The sequence below is a fragment of the Cupressus sempervirens genome, chromosome 10 (genome assembly GCF_028749045.1).
Source record: "Cupressus sempervirens isolate cs-2001-9-10 chromosome 10, ASM2874904v1, whole genome shotgun sequence".
Taxonomy (NCBI): domain Eukaryota; kingdom Viridiplantae; phylum Streptophyta; class Pinopsida; order Cupressales; family Cupressaceae; genus Cupressus; species Cupressus sempervirens.
In genome coordinates this window covers 894,888,398-894,901,667 of record NC_143127.1, presented here as the reverse complement: position 1 = coordinate 894,901,667, position 13,270 = coordinate 894,888,398, and the positions used below count along the sequence as shown (strand labels likewise).

General features: G+C 36.5%; 1 pseudogene; it reads left to right on the top strand.

Annotated features, from left to right (window-relative positions):
* The first annotated feature begins 3,583 nt into the window (after positions 1–3,583).
* Positions 3,584–13,003, top strand: LOC149536880 (cytochrome P450 CYP72A616-like; annotated as a pseudogene).
* The last annotated feature ends 267 nt before the right edge of the window (positions 13,004–13,270 follow it).

Sequence of the window (13,270 nt, the reverse complement as noted above, 5' to 3'; positions counted from 1 at the left end):
AAGAGTGTCATCGTGGGTTTCAAATTTGTCGAACCAAGCAATATAATATAATGTTTACAAAAGATTGAATTTATGCCTAGCAATAATCAAAAGCATTAAGGTTCAGGCAATAAAATCAAGACCAACGTGAAATAGAGATAAAGGTTTATGCAATGGGCAATCATATATTATGCAACCAAAGTGACTCATATACTATTACAAAGTATATTTATCGCAATCAAAGACAAACTAAAATGCGATTTACTTAAAAGAAATTATAGTAGTCACAATTTTAAATTGGAAATAGGGGAAGAATATTGAGAAAAGAGACACATTTGAAAACATTCATATTCATATTCAAAAGAAGAAGCATTTTATATTATTTTGTATAGAGGGATAAGGAGCAATAATATCACTTTGTAATATGAGTTCAATTATTTTATTTTAATAATAAAATAAGAAGTCTTTTGTTTATTATTAAAAGCATGGAGATTCAAACTGCAGATGAATCGTCCACGTGGTCATTTAGCATTTTAAATTTGATCATTGCAGGTATTGTGAAATATTAAATTGTTTCCATATCTATGACCAGTTTGTCTCCCTGCTAGAGGAGTTAAAATTCAATCTAGACTAATTTCAGATTGCATAATATTTGATCTGTTGCATCTTGATTATTTAATTGTTGGTAGTAAAGTGCATAAAACATTATAATGTTGTACATGAAAATTCACTGAAGTTGACTCTATTGCCCGGATGAGCAGAGGCACTGGTCTTTTTATTATTGAAGTTAGAAAATCTATAACTTCCATTCTACAAGCATCAAATCAATTATTATTCAATTATACAAAACATTCAACCATTATCTAGCATCCAATTTCAATTTCATTGAGTTTGAGGACTTTGCCAGCTTGAGAACTCGAAAGTTTAAATTCTCTATAGGAAAACCTTGAACCAGACAGTCAGCATTGGAGGTGAAGGTTTACCCACTTGGGTGTAATGGAGCTCAAAGTGCAGGGGAATCAAGAAGTGAACCCTGTTCATTGGCTAGAACTAATTGCGAAATTATATCGGAGAAGTGGCAAGCTCCTAGATTTCTAATTTGCGATTTTGGGAACCAACACAGTCAACTTGCAAGGATTCCAAAGGGTGAAAACTCCACCAGACATCTCATCAGATTCACTATAGGCAAAAGAAACAACAAGCCATATTTTGTTGGGATGAATAGAAAAGGGAGTTTGAGTCATTTTAACTTTGTATATGAGTAGAACATCAAGCTTCAATTCATGAATGCTTTGTTTCAAAGCATATTGTGTTTTAGGGTTGTTTAGAACTTTAGACCTCTCATATTCCAAGTGAGGCACTTCATTCTTAACTTATTGAGTTGCCTCTAGAGTCAGCAGCCTTCCAAAGGTAGCATCCTTGGCCTTCTCCTTCGTTTTGAGGAATCTTCCAAAAGATCTTCCTAGTTTTGTGTCAACTCTTACATTCACATTATTTTTCCCTCGTCTTTCTTTTTGGTTTCTGCCAATCTTCCTAAACATTATCCATCGGGGAGGTTAATGCAAATCTATTGACAGGGGACATCATGAAAAATTTGCAAGTTTCTAGTGCCAAAATAGGAATAACCACTTTGGGTGGTTACGCCAGCTCCATACCAATTAAGTTGGGTGGAGAGGGTAATGCTAAATCTCCCAAGTTACCTATTTCCTTCATGCGAGTCTCCATTGGAGAATATGATGACAAAGGTAGGAATCAACCCTTAAATCCACACGAGATGAGGATGGGGCCATCAACATCTCCATGGGAGTGATTAGAGCCAAAAAAAAGTCCTTGTGTGTAAAATATCTATATCTTGGGATATTTCTCCATCTTTCGCTTCTAATCTCACTGTTATGATTGGTGTAGGTGTCATCAGAGTTTTGAGAATCTCCAAAATCTCTGTTATGAAATGGTATTCAACTTGCATGACATCTGAACCCATTGACTCATTCTGATTTAGTTTTGCCTTAGATTAAGTCTGGCCACTTGGGGAGGAGAATTTCTCCTTCATTTTGGGTCTTTTTTAGTAGGAGCGCTGGAGTCAACAATAACATGTTCATGCTTTACACATTTTTGGTAGTAGAGGGAGGCATATTCATAAACAATTGCTTGCCTCTAGATGCCACATTTGAATTTGAGGGAGATGAAGTTGGGCCGGCCTTATCAACAACAACATTAACATAGAACCTTGTGTACACCAATCAAAAACCCAAATAACTCCATGGTCTTGGCCAAGTTTGGAATGTAGAATATGGAGTGGGCATTTTAGAGTTTGGTGGCTATTTGTGCTAGCTTAGTTTTCTTTCTGTTCAAGATTGTAAAAACAATATGGTGGAAACCTCTACAATTGAGAAAATACTTTGAATCCCAAGGAATCAGGGGACCTCTGTACAAACTACTCCATGGGAATTCTCTAGAGATATCCAAAATGGTCAAAGAGCAGAGCTTTGAACCCATGCCACTCTCACATGACATACTCCCTTGAATTTATCCTCATTTACATCAGTGGAGCAAAACCTACCATAGTATTCTATGCTTTTTTAAGCATCTGGTTTTGTTTAATCGTATGACTGGAATTCTTGAGCTTAGCACCATTGATTGTATAAATACCCTTGTTACATGTGATATAATAGGTCAAGATTTTATTTTTTGGTTTGGGCCTCAATTGAATTTAGTTATTTTCTACCCTGAGCTTTGTAAGGAGATATTGTCCACCAAATTTGACAGCTTTGTAATGAGGATCCGCTTACAAAACAATTGGTTGGATAGGGACTTGTGGGTTTGAGAGGTGAGAAATGGGCTCAGCATAGGAAAATCATCAATTCTGCTTTTCACATGGATCTCATGAAGGTAAGGCACTGAGTGTCTATATTCATGTCCTAAATAAGGACCAAAATGACATAGTATACAAATTGAATTATATTTTAGAAAGAAATGAAAACATAGATCTACTGTCTTCTAAAAATTTCATTAGGGTTAGATTTTTGGATTGAAACTCAATCAAGAAGATAATGCTTTCTTTTTTAGGAGCTTCTTGTGTTATATTTTTGGATAATATTTTGTGTGAATTTTTATTTTTTCGTGATAAAAAATTTTAAGAATGGATCATAGAATATGATCTAAAACATTGACACTAAAAATTTACACACAATCTTGTCCAAAAAAAAATATAAATATAAATCTCCTATCTTTAAGAAACCTTTTATTTAGAGCACTGCCATTTGCAGAGAGCTAGAGTGATTTTTTCTTACAAAGTATAATCTCCATGTTATGTAGATCCATCACCAAATTGTACCCCATAGTCTAGATCTCCATTGTGATGTTTTGCACTTGTGAGCATTCAAGCCCTGATTCTCATCACATCTTAAGTTCCAAATCATTTTGAAATAGAAAGCAATTAGTTTCAAGGTGTAGTTTTCCCATCAGTTTCCTAAAATTTTCATTAGGGTTGGCTGCTAGACCAACACCTATCATGCAACATTGTTTTCTTTTTTGTAGAGTATGTCAAGGAACTTGATATGAAGTTCAGTCATACTACACACTTATTTTAATCATACCAGTTTTGTAATTACAGGTTATGATTCCAACAATTTGTAAAAGCAGTGCCAATATGTTGGACAAATGGAGTAAACTGGTATCGTTAGGTGATCAAAAATTGAGGTGGAAAAGGAGCTTAACGATCTCATAGGAGATATAATTTCCTGAATAGCCTTTGGTAGTAGTTTTACAAAACCAAAGCACATATTTGATTTGCAGGCCAAGCAAACTATTCTAGCATTTGAATCGTTCAACAATGTTTATATTCTAGGTTTCATGTTACATCCCAATTTTTGACCTAATTTAAAATGTTCATATAGCCATTGTGGTTCACATGAAGTTAGTTGACAATTAAATTTGTTATAATCCTATAAAATGGTAAGATGGTTAGTCGTTATAATTTTATGTGAAGATAACATGCTAGTTGATTATTTATCATGAATTCATGAAATTGAAAAGGTGGTTAACCGTTATGATTATTTATAATTAAATATTTTGTTTTGGTAATATGATTTAATTGCATAGAATTTCCTTGTAGGAAGCACGTCAAAGGGGTGGAAGCATTGTCAGAAAAGAATTGGGCACAAGAGCATCACCATCATTAGGCAAATGGGTATGAATTGTGAATCACCATGTTTGAGGACCTAGCAACTTGAACATCAAGATACAATCGATGGAACCGCATGAGCTATTAAATAAATAATTTAAAATTTTAATCAACTTAATTAAAATATAATACGTACCTCAAAGGATTTTGAATGATCTTTCATCATATTATTTTAATATATACCTATGTATGTACATGTAGATGTAAATATCAAGTGGCACCATAATATTATTTTCTTTATAATATAATGATGCCACCTTATAAATATATTTACGTGCATGTAGATAGATATAAACCATAATATTTTCAATTTATAACCTTCAAATCTTCTTCCATCCTTTTATTCTTTTCTTTCTTATAACTGATTGAACACTTGGCACATTTATTTGGCATCCAAGAACCGAGACATTCTTTTATGTTATGGCTTCTTGGAAGCCAAAGAGTCCTTTACCTTTTTATATATTTCATAAGGTCAGGAGAGAAGGGGATATATATAAAAAATTACATACTTTGACTTCCTTTTATTATTCACGATTTCCTTATTCATTGTCGGCTATCATCTACAACTTGATACTATGTAAATACCATCCAATTTTTTGCAAATTCCATTCAAAACCTTTGCATTTTATAGCAGAGCCATTCTTGTTACAATCTGCTTTATATTAATCTTTCCTTGCTGAAATCATGATTGTTTTTACACACTATGGTTATGCCTAGGAAGCAAATCGAAGAAGAGTTGATACATAGGCGTCTAGCAAGACTCCAAACATTTCCAAAATTATATCAAGTTATGTGATCCATCAACCTCTAGTATTGTTTTGAAGTTTATTATCAGCTTCTACTGTATACCGAACTCCTTAGGTAGCTATTATATAATCATCATGCTTAAGTATCAATAATTGACCTTCTTAAGAAGGAGTTGTTATCAAATTAGTAGTATCCATGACATGATATCATATTTTATTTTTACCATTGAAAGTCAAAATCAAATGATATTTATTTTGCAAGTCTTAAAGATTACATTTCTCAGAATCACAGATTGTGATGAGCTAGAAATATATAATATTCTTATATCATTTGAGGATTAGCAGAAAGAGTTGGTTGCTCTGAGATTCAAACACCTGGGACTCACCCGACTATATAGCCAAGGAAAAGGGTGAAGAGGTGAGAGAAAGGAATTTGTGATAACATGAAACAGAATCGAATGTGACATAACAATTTTTTATTATTTCTAAAAGGAATCATTTAATGGCTGATGCATGATCATGTTTATTGTTTCCTCCTGTTGTCAAGTCGAGTGGTGTGATTAGATACTTGGATGCTCAGTGGTTGACAAGGTGTTCCATGTCTATTCTGGGTAGGGAGGGCCTTTCTAGTTAAAGAAAGTGTGGGGATAAATTTAAGGTCCGTGGTTGGGAAGTTAAGCCCCTAACAATGTTTCCTCTCTCTACAAGATGTCAAACATGCATCAGATAAAGATAAGCTATGCATTCAAGCGTTTGTCGGAAACAGGTATTTTTACTTTTATGATGTAAATTCAAGTAGAAGCTAAGATTAATTGGGTTGTATCATCATTACAGTTATTTCTTTAAATGAAAGCAACTCTTATCGTCAATATAATAAGTAAAGAGTTAGATCGGTTGATCTTCTAACTGAATGTGAAATATATTTATTTGCGACAGAGATTTATCTGATGGATTGTTATTTCAGTCTTTCATTTATAAGAATAATGATTATGAGCATATCTTATAATCTAATGTTATTGCCATAGTTAAACAATCAGAAGGGAATGAATGATACAGTGGTATTGACATCCCAAATGATATAGTGGTATCTGATGCCCTAAATGATCCAATTGTAATTGAAGCCCTAAATGATACAGTGGTATCTGATGCCCTAAATGATCCAATGGTAATTGAAACCCTAAATGATATAGTGGTTTCTGTTGCTCTAAATGATCCAATGGTAATTGATGTCGTAATTGATAGAGTGGTATGTGATGCCCCAAATGATATAGTGGTATTTGATGGTACTTGTTATTTGATATTGATATAGTGGTATTTGATGGTAATCGTCATTTGATTTTAATATAGTGGTATTTAATGATAATCGTCAGTTGATCCTAAGTGATATTTGTGGACTAATCTGGGTGATTATAGAAGCATCCCTACATTGATTTTTAGTTTGAATTCCATTGTATGAAGATTATAATTTCCATAGTAAATTTGTTGATGGTATTTTCAGAGGTTAGTTATGAGTTTTCTGCTTAAGTAATTGTAACTGTTAATCTCATTCACATGAACATAACTAATATAACTATCTTTCTATGAAAATGAAGTAATCACTATATTTCTTTGATGTAATGTTCCTAAGGTGAACTCAGCCTGTAGGTGATCTCGATTTGTAGGCAATTACTTAGGTAGCCTTGTCGTGTGCTCCCAGTAGCAAATGCTTCAGGTAGCTCTCCCTTCGTGCTTTGAGTAGTCTTTCCAATGCCTCAAGCAGTTCTCCTCTATGCCTCGGGTAGTCTTTCTAGTGCCTCAGGTAGTTCTCCTCCATGCCTCGGGTAGTCTTTCCAGTGCCTCAGGTAGTTCTCCTCCATGCCTCGGGTAGTCTTTTCTGTGCCTCAGGTAGTCTTTCCAGTGCCTCAAGTAGTTCTCCTATGTGCCTCTGGTAGTCTTTCCAGTGCCTCAGGTCATTCTTCCTTTGTACTTCGGGTGGTCTTTCCAGTGCCTCAGGTAGTTCTCCATGCCTCAGGTAGTCTTTCCAATGCCTCAAGTAGTTCTCCATGCCTCAAGTAGTTAGTGCATTAGGTATGGTGGAATCAAGGAGGTGAAAGGGGTGACCATATGGTCCAAGAAGGATGTCCCTACGGTGATGGGTTAAGCCATATGGTAGGTGTGTAGGATGCCCATACTAGAAGGGAGGGAATGATGGGCGTACGACTGTTTGGAGGTTGTACGAGATGCTAAGGAGATGGCCGCATGGTTCTTTGAAGGTCGTACAAAATGTTATGGAGATGGTCATACAATTGTTTGATGTCTGTATAGAGGGATTCCAATCAGTGGATGGTGTTTGATGTGGTGCACAGTAATGTAGTACAACAAGGGAAATGCAGAGTAGTTTGACAATGCAATATGTAATGCAAATGCAATATATTTAACACAAATAACTTGTAGGAAACTAGATACCAAATAGACACACACTTGTGCCAAACAATAATATTCCACATACAAAAGATGTTTTGATTTTCTAGATCCAAGCCAAGTAAATGGATATAATAGGGTGAGGATTGAATCCCACTGAAACCGCATGAGCCAAATAGGGAAGGTCTTTCACTTCCGAAATGGCGAACAACGGGGAACTCCAATTGGAATTCGCAGTATAGAGAAAATAATTTAAATTGCATACCAACTACAGTCTACCTGCCATGCTTAAATACCCTTTGGATAAACATCTCGAGGGTTTACAAAAAAGAGCCGATGGTTAACACCTACGGAACAATTAATTAAAAATGAGTCCGAGATATACTAAATCAATCGAAACCCACCAATACAGACATTAAAATACTTGGGCCCCAAATTAATTAAAATTGGGAACATTACAAATCCTTGCCGCCCAAAAATTGCTTGTCCTCAAGCAATTTGCAACTCCACTATTCCAAACCATGCATGGAGGTCGATAGTTGTATCTTCTGAAGTCTTCATGTAGCATCATGATCACATACACACACTTAGAAAAGGAGAGTAAATATTCATCAAACTTTCACTGCACCACTCTGATATAAACATTGTTGTGTCCTGAGTCACTGGGATCCCAAGGATGCCAATCATAACATACATCAATGTCATCATGTTGATCAATCTCTTTGGGTATGGTCTTCCACATAGATGTCAATGTTGGTAGAAACCTAGCAATTCTAGCTATAGATAAAACCTTGACAATCCACAGAACCTCGATTGAAACCTCGACAATGGATAGAGCCTCAACAATGAGCAATGTCTCAATAGTTGTAGCTACATTGAAAAACACACAATGGTGACACAGATGACCATGACGACGATGAAAGGCACAAGCTCGAAAATGGGCATAGACTTGGTGTTGGTGACAGACACAAACTTGGCATTAGTGACGGGCACAGACTCAACGTCGGTGACAGACATAAACTTGATGATGGACACAGACTCAACATTGGTAACGAACACAACAATGGTGACAAACACAATGATGACGATGAATATAATGACATCGGTAACAGACACAATGATAGTGACTAACATAGTGATCATGACAAACGTAATGATGACAAAAAATACGACAGTAATGATGGTGATGGATAGAACGATGATGATGGATACAAACTTGATGACGGTGACAAACAAAATGAGAAAGACAAACACAATGGTGGCAGACATAACGGTGATTGACATAAACTCGATGATGGTGATGGACACAACAACGATGATAGACATGATGGTGACAGACATAACAAGGTTGAATGGTGAAATGATAGTGACAAACATGATGATGAACTTGGCAATAGACATGGCTATAGTGATGACAATGGACACAATGAAGATAACACTCATAACCATGACGGTGGTGTCGGACATGGCAAAAAACACAATGACAATGATAGATATGGCGATGATGAAAACAACCGATAGAATGATGGTGACAAACTTGATGACAAACATAGACTTCATGTCGATGACGGACAAGATAGTGACAAAGACAAACTTGACAAGGGGCACAAACTTGACATCAGTGATGCACATGATGGTAATAGACACAAACTAGACAATGGACATGAACTCAATGTTGGTGACAGACACGATGTGGCAGACATGACAATGGTGATAGATACGATGAACTAGACAACACACATGAACTCGACATTGGTGACAGACATGACAGTGAAAAACATGACAATGGTGATGGATACGAACTTGACAAGGGACACAAACTCAGCATCGATGATGGACACAAACTCGATGACGAACATAGACTCAATGTCGGTGACGGACATGACGATGATAGATAGGGACTTGACGAGGGACATGAACTTGGTGTCGGTGATAGACACGATAGTGGTAGACACGAGAATGGTGAAAGAAATGAACTTGAAGATGGAATGGGTGTTGAAAATAGACACAAACTTGACAATGGACACAAACTTGATGTTGGTGATGGATATGACAATGATGGACACTTGTTGACAGGCACAAACTCGGTGACATACACAGACTTGGTGTTGGTGACGGACATGATGGTGATGAACACGACATTGACAGACATAATGATGGTGATGACCATACAACCTCAGTGATGGACAAGACCATGATGGTGGACATAGCTTCGATAATAGACACAAAGCCTCAGCAACAACCACAACTTCTATGATGGACACAACTTCGGAAACTAATGGAACTTCCTCAATAGATAGTGCCTTAGTGAAAGGCATGACCTTAGGAAAAACTTTGGCGATGGGCACAACTTGATCCATCCATGTCTTCACAAGATCCATGCAAGGAGCCCCTTCATTTTTTTGGTGTTCTCCCTATGTTGGTATAGTAGAAAGATTTAGCAAATCCTCCTGGAGTGGCCCTATAATCATTCCTTCATTCTCCTCATGTAAAGCATCACCCTTATCATTGTCATCCATTTTCTCCCACTTGTGCAAATGAGATATTAGTTTTTCTTCACCATGCTTGAAGACATTACTTACCAATCTATAAGCTTCTATAGAGGGGATACATTCTAGATTACAAATATCCCACAACATAGATGTGATGGGTTGGGATATCTCATCCATATCTTTAATGCACGAAATCATAAGACTCTCCATAGCAACTGAAATCTTAGTATCATGATCTTCCTTGATGGTGACCAAGAAGTGATGAAACATGTCATGGACCAAATTTTGCAATTCAAGATCTAAGAGAAAGTTACTTTGACATTTGCACAATTCTCCAATATTGTAAATCTCCTACCAAAAGGGTCACTACTAAAGTCATTGAGACTCTGAAGCTATCAATTATCAATTGCAATATATCTATCATGGTGTTATCATCATACGGTGCTTTAGGAGCCAAAATTCTTAAGACCTCACTAAGACATGCTGCAACTACCAATGTTTTATCCTTGTCAAGGTGTCTCAAAAGCTTGGGTTGACTTAAGGCCTCCTTAATCAGTGAGAGGATTCTCTATATAAATCTTGAAGGTAATTGGTTCACCTGACACAAACAAACATCCAATATATCTAATGGAAGATCAATACTCTCATTGAGCTCTTGGCCAATCTTTTGTAGTTCCTTTGACCACCACTCTCCATCGCTGTCCTATGCCATAGTATGATCCAAATACCAAAATCTCTCAATCATCCCAGCAGGTTGGCAAGATCACCAGCTGGCTGGCAAGATCACTAGCTTTGGTACCACTATAATGTTCCTAAGGTGAAGTCGGCCTGTAGGTGAACTCAATCTGTAGGCAATTACTTAGGTAGCCTTGTTGTGTGCTCCTAGTAGCAAATGCTTCAGGTAGCTTTAGGTAGTCTTTCCAGTGTCTCAGGTAGTTTTCCTCTGTGCCTCGAGTAGTCTTTCCAGTGCCTTAGGTAGTTCTCCTCCATGCCTCGAGTAGTCTTTCTAGTGCCTCAGGTAGTTCTCCTCCATGCCTCATGTAGTCTTTCCAGTGCCTTAGGTAGTTGTCCTCTGTGCCTCAGGTAGTCTTTCCAGTGCCTCAGGTAGTTCTCCTCCATGCCTTAGGTAGTTAGTGCATCAGGTATGGTGGAATCAAGGAGGCAAAAGGGGTGACCATACGGTCCAAGAAGGATGTCTGTATGGTGATGGGTGAAGCCTTACAGTAGGTGTGTAGGATGTCCATACTAGAAGGGACGGAATGATGGAGGTCTTATGGGATGCTAAAGAGATGGCCACATGGTTGTTTGAAGGCCATACAAAATGTTATGGAGATGGTCATACGACTGTTTGATGTCTGTATAGAGGGAGTCCAATTGGTGGATGGTGTCGGATGTAGTGCATGGTGATGTAGTACGGCAAGGGAAATGCAGAGCAATTCAACAAAGTAATATGTAATGCAAATGCAATATATTTAACACAAATAATTTGTAGGAAACCAGATACCAAATAGATACACACTTGTGCCAAACAATAATAATATTCCACATGCAAAACATGTTCTGATTTTCCATATTCAAGCCAAGTACACAGATAGAATAGGGTGAGGATTGAATCCCACCAAAATCGCATGAGCCAAATAGGGAAGGTCTTTCACTTCCAAAATGGTGAACAACAGGGAACTCCAACTGGAATTCATAGTATAGAGAAAATAATCCAAATTGCTTACCAACTACAATCTACCTGTCGTGCTTAAATACCCTTCGGATAAACATCCGAGGGTTTACAAAAATAGTCGACGGTCAACACCTACGGAATAATTAATTAAAAATGGGTCCAAGATATACTAAATCAATCGAAACCCACCAATAAAAACATTAATAACTTGGGCCCCAAATTAATTAAAATTGGGAACATTACATTTGATATGTTAGTTGTTAATTAAGACCCAAGAAAAGTGGTTGTTACATTTCAGGTAACAAACTTGAGTTCTCTAATCCCTTTTTAAATGTGAAATTTTCCAATATTTGTCTCAGAGTCAAAAGTTCCATCAATTTTCTAACTATATCATCCCTTCCAAAGTACTTTTTTCCTTCAAGGGTGATATGGATTTGATAATATTCTTGGGTACTTTAGGAGAGTTTATTCATATTCTGAATTATGTAGAATCTATAGCTTCTTTTGGTTTCTTACATTGGTATATAATGTCTAAGAATGACTCCTGACATCGAGTTTCTGCCCACTAGAAAGAATAGGCAACGTTGGAATGCAGAGAAAGAGATAAGAAGATCCTTAAGACATGTTATAGATGCCAGAGAAAAGACTGCTATAATGGGAAATACAAGTAATTATGGTACTGATCTGCTTGGTTTAATGATGTCTGAAAGTGAGTAGTAGGGGAGAGACAATGGTAAAAGTAACGCAAGCTTGAGCATAGAAGAAATCATTGATGAATGCAAGACTTTCTACTTTGCTGGTCATGAAACCACATCAATACTACTGACATGGTGTATGATATTGTTGAGCATAAATCAAGATTAAAAAGAAAGAGGTCATAGAGAGGTGTTGGAAGTATGTGGAAAAAACACTCATCCAGATGCAAACAGTATAAGTCGCCTCAAAATTGTAAGAACCTTCTAACACAAACTCGAATTCCCATGTGAACAACACAAATCATGTGGAACCAAAAACCAGTAAAATGATGAATTAGAGTAATGACATTTTGCTGGCTCTAATAAATTGAATTCAAAAGGAATATTTTGGATCTCTCTTAAAATACTGTATGAATGTTTTACAGGTGGGAATGATTATAAATGAGGCCTTGAGGCTTTACCCACCTGGAGTATTCATAATGCGAGAAGCATCTGAGACAACAAAGCTTGGAAGGTTATCAATTCCTACAGGCACTCAACTTTTTATTCCAGATCCTGCTTTGTGGGGGAGTGATGCAAATGATTTTAACCCAGGGAGATTTAGTGAAGGAATTGCAAAAGTTGCAAAGCATCCAATGTCATTCGTGCCCTTTGGAATAGGTCCAACTATATGTGTGGGTCAGAATTTTGCCTTGTTGCAAGACAAATTGATGTTGGCCATGATTCTGCAAAAGTTTAATTTTGTGACTTCACCATCTTATACTCATGCTCCTTCACTTGTAATTACTCTGAAACCTCAATATGGAGCCTAGCTTATCTTCAACATGGATTAGTATTTAATATCGATGTATCAGTGAAATATTTAGCTATCTTTATAAATCTTGTTTCAGTATTGCTCTGTCATCAAGCCTCAACAGCAAAGATGTTGAATGCATCTCAAATGATAAGTATTGAGAAGAATGACAATCTATGTTTTGTTAAATTATTGAATAAAGTTTCTTGTTTGTGCTGCAATTTGAATTTAATCTAACTAGAGAGTCTTGTAATTGCTTTTAGTTTCCTTACATCAGATTTGACTGAAGAGGTCTATAATTTTTTTT